The sequence below is a fragment of the Lynx canadensis genome, chromosome D1 (genome assembly GCF_007474595.2).
Source record: "Lynx canadensis isolate LIC74 chromosome D1, mLynCan4.pri.v2, whole genome shotgun sequence".
Lineage (NCBI taxonomy): Eukaryota > Metazoa > Chordata > Mammalia > Carnivora > Felidae > Lynx > Lynx canadensis.
In genome coordinates this window covers 26,706,138-26,716,139 of record NC_044312.2, presented here as the reverse complement: position 1 = coordinate 26,716,139, position 10,002 = coordinate 26,706,138, and the positions used below count along the sequence as shown (strand labels likewise).

At 44.8% G+C, this 10,002-nt stretch overlaps 1 protein-coding gene across 1 annotated transcript in view; it reads left to right on the top strand.

Annotated features, from left to right (window-relative positions):
* The first annotated feature begins 1,871 nt into the window (after window positions 1–1,871).
* Window positions 1,872–10,002, top strand: part of PRDM10 (PR/SET domain 10) — a 103,235-nt gene continuing 95,104 nt past the window's right edge. Inside the window, exon 1 of the mRNA XM_030332062.1 lies at window positions 1,872–1,971. The gene's annotated coding sequence lies outside the window, so the exon portion shown is untranslated. The remainder of the gene's footprint in view (window positions 1,972–10,002) is intronic.

Below are 10,002 nucleotides of genomic sequence, written 5' to 3'. Positions count from 1 at the left end.
GCTTTGCAGTCCAGATGGCCCCATTCCTCACGGCAACTTCCTCTTTTGGATTCCTTGGTGTTATTTCTGGTCAGCAGACCTCAGTTGGGACCATTGTAATCCATTAAGGGGCATGTAATGTCAAATCTCAAAATGGGGAAAGTTTTCTCTAGAGGTCAAGAGATACAAGAGCGGACCTGTCCAGTCTCTGGCATTGTTTGTCTGCTTATAGCACTAAAGGGGAACACTGGAGTGACTCTTTTAACCAATACAATCTTTGTTAAGGCAACTGCTTCCAAGTGTCTGTCCACTGAAGAGTTACTAGCATCCGCCTTATCAGGCCCCAGATTACGCTTTCTTCTCAATTAAATTCAAGTGTTTAAGGATCGCTGAATTCTAAGTCCAGCGTGACCTCCATCTCTGTGGAGGAACAAGACATGGTCTAGTCATGGTCTACCTTACAAGGTAATCAACTGTCTTGAAGCTTGAAAAACACTATGTTCTTCTTTCCACTTTGTTTCCAGTTTTTTTTTTTTTCGTTTTTGTTTTTAATAAACGAAACAGTGAGGAGGACATTGCTGAATGAATTTTACAGATTCCCCTCCCCACCAGTGGGTGTTTTCCAGTCTCAAGTCTTTTGCTTAGTTGTGTTTCTTCCCCTTCTTGGTTAGCCAATTAGTTTAGCAGTTTTGTGTGTCTCAGCGTCATTAACACCCTCTATTCCTTTGAGTTCCAGCGTGGGAGGTACTTTTACATGTAAATCTGTCTTCAAAACAATGTAGCAAGGTAGATGTATTGGAAGGGAACACTCCCTGAAGGTTCCAAGGTTCAAAGTTTTTTTCAAGATTTAGTTGCCATTCTTATTCAGGGTGTGTAACGAGGGCTGGGCGTCTTGCTCCAAAGCTTGGGCTCATTTCTGTGCACTTGGCTGCCCTTTGGGGAGGCAATTTTAAGGGATGGTAGGATGTGGAAGCCTGAGGTTAAGAAATGAGTGAGTTGCCGGTTCATCAGTGTTGGATAATATTTCGTGTTTCTGAAAATCATTTCCTTTCTCAGAATGGGAAAGGGTAAAGGAGAGATGCAGTGAGGGGCTCCAGGGTTGGGCAAGGACTGAGCAAAGAAGCAGTCGCGCGGTCAGAGGTGGCGACGCCATCAGCCCCAGGAGGAGCAGCGCTCGGATCGCGCTGCACTCCGGGAGGCTGGAGCCCGAGGCCCAGGAAGGCGCTTGACCACCGGTCGAGGCCCGCCCCGCCTTCGGAGTTGGCGCGTAGCATCCGTACAGCTGAGCCTCCGCAGGCAGGTCGGCTTCAGGTGCAAAACTGTGTGAGGGCGCCAAGCAGGAGCACGCCCGTAAGCCGGCGGCGCGCTCCCCCCGCCACATCCCCTCGTGCCGCTGCTCAGCACACCGAGCATCTCGGGTGCGGGGGACTGGCTCGGCTCCGAAGAGCACTCCAACCCGTCTAATCCGGCCACCGAGGTTGAACGTTTCCCCACCTCCGCGGCCACGGGACCCTCAGGGCCGGCTTGACCCTGAATCCTAAGAGTCGGCTTTTCTGATTGGCTGAGAGTACAAACGCAAGCGAGCGCTGACTGAGACCCGCTCTTTGATTGGGTTTTAAATGAACAGCAGAGCACGAAATAAAGAGGCCTTCAGTCATTGGGCCATTGTGTGAATCTCCTTTTGGCTTTCTCTGCCGCCTGAATAAGCGTCTCAGGATCTTCGTCATGAGTCTTAAATCTGGGCCTGTCAGTTCGCCCCAGCATTACTCGTCTCTAAGCAGGGCATGGGGTTTACGGAGTTCAACCAATCATATGACGTCGAGATCAGGTTGCCAGGCAGATTATGCTAATAAGGCCCCGCCTTTTATGCTGCTCCCACTCTGCGGCGGGAAGAACCACCTGGAGGTGGCGGGGGGGGTTTGATTTCCATCACCCCTAGGGAGAGAGGATCGGGGACCCGCTGATCTTCCAGCTCCCCTCACCCAACGTCGTGTAAGTACCTAAAGGATTAAGGGAACCGGATAAGCCAGCGTCCAGAGTACCCCATCGACTGGGAGGGTGTTTCGTCTTTGCTTAGTCCCACCCAAAATGGCGCCAAGCTCTTTCCGCGTCTCAGAGCCCGGCCGGGGCCAACCGACCGCGGACCCGGGTGGGGGGGGGGGGAAACTGATGGTGGTGGTGGGGGGGAGAAATCCCGGCGGCACCGCCCGATGGTACAGTCCAGCCGGGGCTGGGACAAGGCACCTCACTCGGGGTGGGGGGTCAAACCATCTGCACCTTCTAAGGGGAAAGGGGCAAAACCCCCTAAAGGAGCCCCTCCTGGCGCTGCGTTCAGCGATGGCTTCGGCGCCTCTTGGCCCCTGCCTTCTCCGCGCGCAGCCTCCCCTCTGCGACCCCCGAGTGGCTCGCACGCTCCGCCGGCCGCGCGCACCTCTCCTCCCCTGCCCGCGTTGGTTGGGCCGGGACGGCAGTTGGGCGCCCTGCGCGCTCCTGCGGCGGCGGTTGGGCCGGCGCTCGGGGTGCGGCGGGCGGTCTCCGCCGGCCCGATACCCGGGGGGCGGCGCGGGGGTGGCGGCGCGGTCCGGGCCTCGGGGCCAAGCGGGCGGTCGGCCCGCGTGATGGAGGGCTCCCGCGGCTGGGGCGCCCCGCTTTGTCTCGTGAGGCCGCGCCACCCACCTGCCATTGATTGCCGGTCCCCCCCAGTCCCACATTTACAAGCTGGCGTCGCCGGGACCCGGGGAGGCCGGGCTTGGAGGGGCGTGGGGATGGCACGTTTGGGTCAGTCTCGGTAAACAGCGTCCCGGGGTGGGCAGGGCGCAGGCCGAGGTCAACCTGCGCCCGGTGTTGCGTGCAAAGGCGTGAGCCCGAGGCCCTTTGCGAGCGGGTTGGTTGTGTGTAGTTCAGCCGATCATCAGCTTTCCTTAAGCATTTCTAAGTCCGCAGCCAGGTGTTAGGTACTCTACCAAGTAAGATGAAAACGCGGCGCTGTTGAATTTTGTGTGCGGGCGTGTTTAGCCTTGTTTGGAGGGTTTGTTGGATTTCAATTTTCAAACAGTGTTTGTGTACATTTAAGCACAAGGAGGGCTGCTGGTGGTGCTGTCATCGGGGATTAAATGTGCGACGAGTCCCACCCAGCTCAGCCCTGTGCCTAAGTCTGCGCCATCGTCTGTTCAAATCTTGTCCCCCCAAATTGTTGGTCCTCAACAGTACTTACCTTCATTAAAAACCAAAAGAATCACTCGTGACTGTACTGTGGCCTCTTTGCCCGACCCAGTCCTTTGTCATCACTCCGCCTTTTGCAGTAAGCTCTTTGAAGGCAGGAAGGTACACTGTTTTGGGTACTCTTCTCCGCACTCCACACCCACTCCCCCCCACCTCAGTAGTTTGCACCTTCAGGAACCATACTTCTATGTTGCCGTCCAATTCAGAAAACAAAATTGCCTTTGTTGGGGGCAAAGCCCTGTTTCAAGCAGTGTTGATTCAAACTGGTATATTTAGAAAGTTACTTCTACGTTTACTTTTTTCGTGAATTGAGGTGAACTTGACAAATGAGCCGTTTTAAAGCGAACAATTTAGTCGTCGGTCTACATTTTAAAATTTTCGACCAAGACATTTTTCCCACCTTGAGACTCCTTAAGAGGAATCAATTAAGATTGATTTATTCCTTGAGCATTAAACTGCTTTCTGTTTTTCTAAGTGAAGCATTTTTTAGTTTTCTAATGTTTTGCAGCACAAGTATTAATGTGTGCATCTGTATTGTATGCGTGAATATAATCAAGATTCTACTACAGACAAGGCATGGGCCCCGAATGCTTTCTTCTTAGATTACCGTGGTATAAGGGATGCCCTGTCAATCCAATATAATCCTGTTGATTGGCACTGCCTCAGATTCCACCTGTCTAAATTTTTCTCCCTAGTTTTAACAATAATACGTGATCATTGTAGAAACTGCAGAAAACCTAGGAACAGTATAAAATAACAACTAAAAGTAAAATTACCAGAGATAATCCCTGCTGCTATTTTTAGTGTGCTCCAAATCTTTTGTGTGTGTGTATGAAACATTTTTACAAACTTGGCATCGCATATGTGGTTTTGTATCTAGTTTCCGTTGTTTTTAATGTAGATTGGTACCCTGAGGACTTCGCTGATGATTTGCCACTTGCAGTTTTCCCCATTACTTGAAGGGGCATCATGAAATCCTCTGAACTGCAAGAATTACAGCGTTTGATTTCTTTTACTTTTTACAAACGTATCCTGATGGGATGAGTTTCTGTATAACAAGCAGAATTGATTAGAGTTGAGAAATACTGAGCTGTCACTTCGGTTTGCTTAATTTTACCTTTTAAGCACTAGTCAACACATCGTAACTACATACTTTGATTTGGTAAAAGTGATAAACGGTGAAACTCTTGTTTGCAATGTTTGAATGGTTTGGTGAGAGTCTGTTTTAAAATTGAATGCTGATGTACTTTGACCTATTACCACATAAAATACATAATCTCCGACCCTACCTCTTGCCCAGAGAGTGGAGACACACCCTGTCCAGCAATTTGTATGTGTTTTTACAGGCAGAATTTACTGATTATTGTCTAAATTTATCATAAGTACTTCAATAGATTAGCAAATAAGAATTTGATCTGGTCTAGATCTTAAGACCCAGTGAGTTAAGAAAAAGGAAATGGGGGCTCCAGGGTGCCTCAGTCCGATGCGGCTCAGTTCTGGGGTTCCAGCCCTGCCTCAGGCTCTCTGCTGTCAGCTCAGACCCGGGTTCAGATCCTCTGTCCCCCTCTCTCTCTGCCCCTCCCCCATTTGCTTGCGCGAGCGCACTCTCTCTCTCAAAAATACATAAAACATTAAAAAAAAGAAAAGAAAAAGGAAACGTTTGCTACCACCAAATCTTTGCTGAATGGTACCTCTGGAATTCTCCTTGGGTATTGTGTTGGAGGAGGAGGGTGAGAGGGTAGCTCTGACTTCATTATTTTGGTTCTTCTCTGTTGAAGCCTTCCTCTCCCTCTTCTGGCATTTTACCGTTTACATGATTTGCTTAAATCACTGCTAAATCTAGCCTCTGTCTTTTTTTGTTTTCAAAGCCACATTCCTATTTCAAGATTTATGTGGAACATTCTGAACAGGTGCCTTTCCAGTTTATTGCCTACAGCACCTTCTGTGACATTGATACTTCACTATTAGTACTGAAACATTATTTCCAATTCCCTTATCCAAATCCTTCAGAGGCTTACACATTACCTGTGTAGATTTTAAATTTGTTCAGGTTGTGGAAAGCACCTGGAAGTAGTTTTTTTGTTTGTTTTATCTTTTGTTTTGATAACTTGAAATAGTTTAGAGATTACTTGGTGGGGGTGGTGAGGAAATGGGGAGGGAGGGGAGAAATTATGGATAATTCCAAATCACAATTATAGCAAGACTAGTTATAATGTAGAGGAAACAAATATCATAAAATCAATACTGTACAATACTTTAAGAACCTCCAGTACATTGCTGAAAGGTCATTATCTGCTAAAATGGCCCATTATTGTTTGTTATTCATTTCCTAGTTGAACTCTCATTTATTTCAACATTAGAATATTGGAGCTACATGCTCCTTTCTTGACCCATACCTTCACTTTCTGGGTCTGACTCTCTGGTTGTGATCCACAGCCTCTTTCCGGCTGTGATCTTTATACACACCACACACACCACCCACACACAACATATACACACATATATATATTAATTTATTTTTTAATGTTTATTTATTTGGGGAGAGGGAGAGCGAGAATCTCAAGGAGGCTCCACACTGTCAGTGCAGAGCCTCATGCGGGGCTTGAACCCACCAACCGTGAGATTGGGACCTGCTCTAAAATCAAGACTTAGTCTTTCAATCTACTGAGCCACCCAGGTGCTCCATGTTGTGATCTTTAGAAGGGCTGCTCCTGGGGCACTTGGGTGGCTCAGTTGATTCAACGACTGACTCTATTCTAGCTCAGGTCATGATCCTGGGATCGTTGGATGCAGCCCAGTGTCAGGCTCCACACTCAGCTTGGGATTCTGTCTCTCTCTCTCCCCCCCCCCCTTCCTCTGTCCCTCTCCCCACTGTGTACCACCCACCCCTCTAAAAAACAAAATAAATAAATACATTTATTCAAAAAAGAAAAGAGCTATTCCTTAGATCTGTGCCGTCCAACATGGTAGCCAGTAGCCGTATGTGGCTTTGGAGCATTTGAAATTTAGCTTGTGCTGTAAGTGTGAAATACATGCTAGATTTTGAGATTTGGTATGAAAAAAATTCAATTTATAAAATACTATAAAGTTTAGTATTTTTGAAAATCTCTTTTTTTTAGAGAATTCTTTAAGTTTACTTATTTATTTTTGAGAGAGAGAGGGGGACAGAGAGAGAGGGAGAGAGGGAGAGGGGCAGCTAGAGGGGGAGAGAGAGAATACCACACAGGCTCCATGCTGTAAGCATGGAGCCCAACCTGGGGCTCTATCCCACAAACGTGAGATCATGACCTGAGCTGAAACCAAGAGTCAGACACTTAGCTGACTGGGCCACCCAGGTGCCCCTATTTATTTATTTTTAAGTAATGTCTATACCCAGTGTGGGGCTTGAACTCATGACCCGGAGATCAAGAGTCCCATGCTCTTCCAACTGAGCTAGCCAGGTGCTCTTAAAATACTGATTATATGTTGAAATGATAATATGTTGCATATAGTAGGTTAAATAAATATATAATTGCAGTTAATTTCACCTGTTTCAACTTTTAAAAGATGTAGCTACTTAGATTTAAAATTATATGTGGCTTGCATGTATGGCTTATATGATATTTCTATTGAACTGTGCAGCTTTAGACTTAGTTTGATAGGGGTGGGAGTGTTTCTAAGCAGTAAGCTGTAATAAGTAATTACCTATGTATTAATTAATATGTATTATTACATACACTTAGTACTTAATATGGAGTAAGTAATAAGATAATGTATTATCTTTTCCTTTCTATGGTTTCATCTAATAGATACTGCTAATGTGTACATGTGTCTGATTTTTTTCTTAGTGCTTATGATAGCTCTCTCAGACACATTATTCTTTTGAAGAAAATCTTAAAACCACCTCCAGATAATTGAGTTAACTGTTGAATTAATGTATTCAATTAATCATTTGAACTTAAAATAATAAAATGGAAATCTGTTGAGCACATAATCCATTAAAAAAAAGTTGAGCTAAGCATAATCAGCTGAATTTTCTCAAACTTGGTCTGCTACTTACTCATTGATTTTTATAATGAATCACTTTTGCAAAGATTTAAGAAATATTTCTAGGCAAAACTTGAAATTGAGAAAATCAAGCTCACAGTTCTTTTTCTCCTATGACTTAGGAAAAGCCCATGATAATTTGATTTCAATTGTGGAACATTTTGGACCACCAGCTCATGGGACAATTGTCTTTTTGTTTTGTTTTGTTTGTTGTTTTTTTAAAGTAGGCTTCATGCCCAGCGTGGAGCCCACCATGGGGCTTAAGCTCACGACCCCAAGATCAAGACCTGAGCTGAGATCAAGAGTTGGATGCTTAACCAACTGAGCCACCCAGGTGCCCCTGGGTAACTGTCCTTTTAAACACAAAAGAGTCATAGCCTACAGATGAGATCATATCCCTTTTACACCTATAATTGAAAACATTGAGAGTTTTGCCCCAACTTACCTTTGTAGAAATATTTCCTTTTACTACCCTGTATGGAGGTTTGATATGGTGTAGCATTGAACAGCATGGGCTCTGCAGGGAAAAGAACCTAGATTTATAGACTAGATTCACTTGACTCATCTTGGGTCCATTACATAATATCTGTAAACTTAGTTTATCAAATCATTTGGCTAGTTTCTTAATTACTACTATTTGTTAATTTTTTTAAATGCTTATTTATATTTGAGACAGAGACAGAGAGAGCGCAAGCCAGGGAGGGGCACAGAGAGAGAGAGAGAGAGAGAGAGAGAGAGAATCTGAAGCAGTATCCATACTCTGAGCTGTCAGCACAGAGCTGGACACGGGGCTCGAACTCAAAAGTGGTGAGATCGGGGCGCCTGGGTGGCGCAGTCGGTTGAGCGTCCGACTTCAGCCAGGTCACGATCTCGCGGTCCGTGAGTTCGAGCCCCGCGTCGGGCTCTGGGCTGATGGCTCGGAGCCTGGAGCCTGTTTCCGATTTTGTGTCTCCCTCTCTCTCTGCCCCTCGCCCGTTCATGCTCTGTCTCTCTCTGTCCCAAAAATAAATAAACGTTGAAAAAAAATTAAAAAAAAAAAAATAAACGTTGAAAAAAAATTTAAAAAAAAAGTGGTGAGATCATCATCTGAGCTAAAGTCGGATGCTCAACCAACTGAGCTACCCAGGTGTCTTGACTAGTTTCTTAATTGTTAATGGGGATAATAATAGTATCCCTCTCATAGTCTCAGTGTGAGGATGCTTGTCATTAATTAGTACGGTAGTATAAACAGCTCAATAACAAAGCAAATAGTGATCAGTGGGTCAGTATCTGTTTGCCGATTTTGGACCCTCTGCTTCAGCCAAACTGGTCTTCCCACTGTCCTGCAGTATTCTGGATATTTCCTTCATGTTTTCACTCCTTCATTTCTCAAATGGAATGTTTATCTTCTCCTTGTACATCCCCACTCCCCTGCCCCCAACCCAGCCTCCTCCTCCAGTTCTGCCTACCAAATTCCAATCCATCCTTCTAGAGCAGTTGGTTGGTAATTTTTTTTTGTTTTTTTGGTAGAGAACCAGGGACTAAATATTTGTGGTTTTGTGGGCCATATGGTCCCTGTTACAACTATTCCTTCACCCCTGTCGTGTGAAAGCATGGCTGTGTTCCAATGAAACTTTATTTATGGGCCCTGAAATGTAATGTAATATAACTTTCATGTATGATGAAATACTCTTTTTTTTCTAAGTCTTTGCAACTATTTTAAAATGTAGAAACCATTCTTTTTATATATATATATATATATATATATGAAATTTATTGACAAATTGGTTTCCATACAACACCCAGTGCTCATCCCAAAAGGTGCCCTCCTCAATACCCATCACCCACCCTCCCCTCCCTCCCACCCCCCTGTAGAAACCATTCTTAGCACACAGGTTATATCCAAAAATAGGTGTCGAGCCACACTTGGGCTGTAGTTTGCCAACCTCTATGCTAGAGCAAGTCAAAAGCACATAGTCTTTGTTCACTGAGGACCTATTTGACCATGTTACTTGGAAGTGATCCTTTTGTCTCTGTTCTACAGGATTTTTGTACTGCTTTGTAATTAATAGTACCATTTATTGAGTAATTAATCTGTATCACGTAGCAATTATTTGTGCTTATGTCTTGTTTCCTAAACATGTTATAAATTCCTAGAAGTGATGGATACTTTTTTGCCTCCCTGGTCATATAGAATGCGGTACAAGAATGCCTTTTACTTACTGGATTCTAAATGTTTGGAGGAATAAAGCAGTGAGTGTAATTAAGGTATTCAAAGTGATTTCTGAAGTTTTCTTCCCTTCAAAATTATTTTTTTTAAGTTTATTTGTTTTTGAGAGAGAGGGAGAGAGTGTGTGAGCATGAGTGGGGGAGGGCAGAAAGAGAATGCCAAGCAGGTTCTCTGCTGTCAGTGCAGAGCTGGATGTGGGGTTCGATCTCACGAAGTGTAAGATCATGACCTGAGCCGAAATCAAGAGTCGGATGCCTTACCAATTGAGCTACCCAGGCACCCCATTTTCTTCAAAATTCTTATTTTTGTGTGCAAATCTCTGCCATTTTCTTAGCGTTGCTTGAAGATTTTGAGGCCAATCTGTTGGGGGTTATTTTCAGTCTTGCTACAAACCATGATTGTAGGCAACTTTAGTCTCATGTCCTTCTGATGGTGGAACACCTTTGAGTAAATGTTGCTTTGTGTTTTTGACCATTTTAGTTGTTTTCTAAGGAATTTGTTTATGTTTCATCCTTAATGTGTGACATTGACAGAACCATATTGTAACTACTTTACAAATGGAAAAA